Below are 4,471 nucleotides of genomic sequence, written 5' to 3' on the forward strand. Positions count from 1 at the left end.
AGGGGTATCCAGGAGACTGCACAGCAAAGGGCTGGGAAGGGCTCTGTCTGCTGCCACTTTCGCTCTTCTCCCTTCCCCAGCACCCTGCTCCCTGAGCATCCTGCCCAGCACACCACACACACAGGGGCCTCTGACCCCGAAAGGTGAGAGCTCACTGGCTGAGGCCTGAGTGTAGGAATTTCCACTGGGCGAGTGAGTGATGTGGGCAGAGACACTTGGGAGGGTCTTAGCTCTAGATCTTGAAGATAGAAGGTCCTCCCGCCCAGCCCCTGCCTCTAGGCAGACGAGTCACTGTTCCCTTCCCACAGACTAAGAGGTTGGGCTGTGCCCAGGGCCACCTAGAAATGGACGCACTGAGTCTGCGCTCAGGGTCTGGTGCCAAAGGCAGTCCCACCCCGGATGCAGGAGCAGAGACAAGGCCGTTAGCCATAGGGCCTCCCTGAGAGGCTGGTCGGGCCCTCCCTGGTCAGAGGCCCTCCCTACCCGTCCCTTGGGCTGGACAAGCCCTCCCATCCCGCGTCGCCGTGTCATCAGGATCTAGCAGGGAGCAGGTGGCTCACTGGCTCTAGGATAACATGAGTTTATTTACAAGGAGTCTCTCTGCAGAGGTGTCTGGAGGATGGGCAGAGGGGCACCACTAGGAACAGCGCAGGACCCCAGAGCTGGTGGTGGCAGACCTGTTACCACCCCAGGCCTAACGGTCAGAGGAGGAAGCAGCAACTGGGACTGTGAAGGAGGGAGGGTCCTGGAGCAGCCCCTCGAGAGGGGCGTCTAGGTCCCCCTTGGTCTGGGACAGAGACGGCCTCCCGGGGAGAGAGAAGGGGAAATAAATACCCGAGACTCACTCCCCTGCTCCGGAAGCCAGAGGACAGAGACCTAGCCTCACCCTCATGGCCAGCCACACACCCTCCCCCGACATCTTCCTTCCTCCCGAATTGGTCCACCCTCTGTGTCCGTTGCCCTCAGTTCCCCTTATGCCAGATGAAAAAACTTTGATCTCTCTAGAACTTACTGCCTTCCAACCACCATCACTGTCAGCTTAGAGTGGTCAGTTCCCGCTGGGCCAGAAACTCCTCCAGGGCAATAAAGAGAGTGGTGAGTAAGGACCAAGAAAAGAGAGCGCGTCTGGAGAGAGACTAGGAGTCGGCACATTCAGCGTAGCCGAGGGGTCAGGTGGGATAAGTACCGTGAGCTGACCATCAGGTTGTCAGATGGCAGAGGTGGGAACCTTGCCCAAGGTAGTTTCGGGGGATGGCGCCAGGGAGAACCGGCTTGGGGTGGGATTACGAGGGAACGGGAATAAAGGAGTTGCAGCTGCAGGTCTAGGCAACTCATTCAAGAGACTTTGCTCTGTAGGGAGGCAGTGCACGGGCTTTGCAGCTGACAGAGCCGCGTGGTCAAGGAGGGTTTTCTTTTCCTATCATGGCAGAGAGTCAACGAATTGCCAGAGCTGTGAGCACATGCTGGTGACAAGGACTGAATACCAGTGTGCACTGAAGTGATTGGTCACAGACAGGAGTGGGGACGGAGGGAAGGCCGAGGGTAGGACCACAGGCAGGGAGGTGAGCAGGTGAGCATGGACGTTGCCTTCCATTTGCCCCAGGAAATAAGAAGCACCATCATCACTGAGAGTGAGGCTAGTGGAGCATCGTTGGAGGGTTGAGGAGGGAGAGTGAAATGGTCATTGAGAGTGAGGGGCAGTGCCCGGCAGAGGGAAGTGATCTAAGGAAATCAGGGTGATTTGGTGCTTTTCTCCAGTTGTGGGCCACGGAGTGGAGTGGGCAGAGGTGATCTTACTGGTTTGCCAGGCCAACGTGGTGACAGGAGAGAGGAACAGATTTGCAGAGGGAGTGCGGATACGTGACCCGACCACAGTCTTTAAGCTTTAACCCGTCTGTCCATCGACTCATCCATTCACCTTTTATCCATTCACTCTCCATCCATCTTTCCATCCATCTTTTTATCCATCCATCCATCCACCCATCCACCCCTCTGTCCACTCATCCTTCCATCCATCCACCCATCCAGTGTGCACTGAAACTCTTCTGAGTACAGCAGTGTTGTGCTGAGTACAGGGATGTGGGGACAGAGGTACAGGGATGTGGGGACGGAGGGTGAGTGAGTGGCCCCCATTCTCTGGGAATTCATGAACCCCTGGGGAGCCAGACAAGTTCACAAGCTGCTCTGAGATCATCTGAAACCATGAGGCTATCTGAGATGACCCCCATGGCCTGGCAGGGGGACTCTGCTCAGCTCATGCCGCCAAGCCCAACCCCTCCCTCATTGTGGCCCCAACAGACCAGGGAAGGAGGAAGAAAAGGAAAGTGACAAACACTCACTGTTGCAACCCTCTGTGTGCCAGGCAGCTAGACAGCCTCTCGGGATGAACCTGATTACTCACTGCTTTTCCATCCTAGTCTGGTCTGGCGGCTCTCAGCCCAGGCTACACTTCAGAACCTCATGGGAAAGTCTGGTTGTAAAGTTTGGCTGCCCTTTGGTGGGGCCCAGCCATGCGTGTGCAGCCAAGGTGAAGGCCACTCATGGACGACAGCCACCATGCGTGGGCGTGGAGGACACCCAGGGCAGGGGTGTCGAGAATTGCCCAGGACCCACCAAATCACGCCAGAGATGACCACTGCAGACGGGGAAACAGAGAGGATAAACGGTGACCTGGGGCCACTCGGTGGCCAAGAGGAGGGATTGGAGCCCTCCCTGTGCTTTTGCGCATCTAGACTGTCAGTAGGCTGTGGAATCTCACCTCCCTCCAGTCCCCCCCCGCCCCCCGCACGAGGAGCAGAGGGCCAGGTTTGGGAGCCGGTGGCCACTGCCAAGTCACTTCATCCCGTAACCTCAGCTTTATTAGCTGTGGAATGGGGAGGTGGCGTCTACCTTGTAGGTTGGAGGCAGTTTGATGAGTTCACGTCCGCAGAGCAGGGAGCACCATGTGCTCAGATGTGCTGACTTTATTATGTCACAGATGTCCCTCGATGTCCCCGTCCCACAGCTGCTTCCTGCCCACCCCAGACCCCTCCAGACCCTGGCACTCAGGACTCCAAACACACCTCCCAGCATCCCCACTGGGTCGAAGCTTCCCCTGACAGTCTGGGCTCCGGGCTCCTGCCCAGGAACCACGCAGTGGGAGTGATCGGCGGCTGCCCCTCTGCCAGCACGGGACCCGGGGAAGAGTGCACTGGGGAGAGCTATGGGTGGGGTGGTAAGGAAGCAGACGGGTGAGGAGCCCCCCTTTCCTGGAGCCTTGGAGGAGGTGGGGAAGAGGGGGCCCTGGGAAGATGTAAGTTAGTGAAGGTTCTAATCAAATATTTATCAGTTAATTGATATCCGGAGGCTGCTGACAGCACCCTCTCCCTCACCCTGGCCTGTCCACACTCCTCGCCTGGCTCTCTGCCCCCCGCTCCCCTCGGCCCCTTGCCCTCGCCATCCTGGAGCCTGGCTGCTCGACCTCTGCCAGCCTCCCTCCCGCCTTGCTGGGCCCCTCCTCCCTCATCCTAAGCCCACCCCTCCTCCCTCGGGCCGGGAGCCGGGGACGTTGCCAGCACGTTGGCCGACTGGGTAATGGGGCTTTTCGGCTACTTGGGATCAATGAGGCGGGACCCTCCAGCGAGGAACGGGCCCTCATGAGTGTGTGCACGTGTGTACACACGTGTTTCCCTCCACTCGTAAGGGGCGTGATCTCTGCCCCAGTTTCTGCAGAGAGAGGGGAGGGGCCTGGGGGCTTCACCAAGGAGGAAAAAGAGGACGGGGCTTCTCATCAGGCGTCGGGTCACCCCAGAAGTGAGGGGTGTCAGCTGCGAGGCAGTGAAGGCTGGCACTGGGGCCTAGGGAGCAGGACAGGGCTGGGCCCCGGGCAGAGAGCTGGGGGCCTCAGGCCTCCGGCTGGAAGGGAGGTGAGCAGGCAGACAGTGGAGGCGCAGGGCTCTAGCCTGAAGGTAGAACACCAGGTCTTGCGCTCAATCTCCATGGCGCTCAGGCCACCTCCCACCCTAACAATTGATTCAACATCTGGGTAGTTGGATTTACTCCCCAATGGATAGCAGACGCCACCAGGGCAGGGGCTGCCCATCCAGGTTCCCACTGGAACCACAAGCCTGGCACCCCCAGCTGCCCACTAAACAGTTTTGGGTGAATAAATAGTCACCAATTGAAGGAAGAACGTCGAGCAACCCAGCCTCTGCTCACTGGAAGAAGCACCTGCCTCGCGGGGGAGATGGACAAGGAGACAGACGCTAAAACTGAGGTCAAGACACGCAGAAGAGGGCTTCCCTGGTGGTGCAGAGGTTGAGAGTCCGCCTGCTGATGCAGGGGACGCGGGTTCGTGCCCCGGTCCGGGAGGATCCCACATGCCGCGGAGCGGCTGGGCCCATGAGCCATGGCGGCTGAGCCTGTGCGTCCGGAGCCTGTGCTCCGCAACGGGAGAGGCTGCAACAGTGAGAGGCCCGCGCACCGCAAAAAA

The sequence above is a fragment of the Lipotes vexillifer genome, unplaced genomic scaffold (assembly GCF_000442215.2).
Source record: "Lipotes vexillifer unplaced genomic scaffold, Lipotes_vexillifer_v1.1 scaffold1691, whole genome shotgun sequence".
Lineage (NCBI taxonomy): Eukaryota > Metazoa > Chordata > Mammalia > Artiodactyla > Lipotidae > Lipotes > Lipotes vexillifer.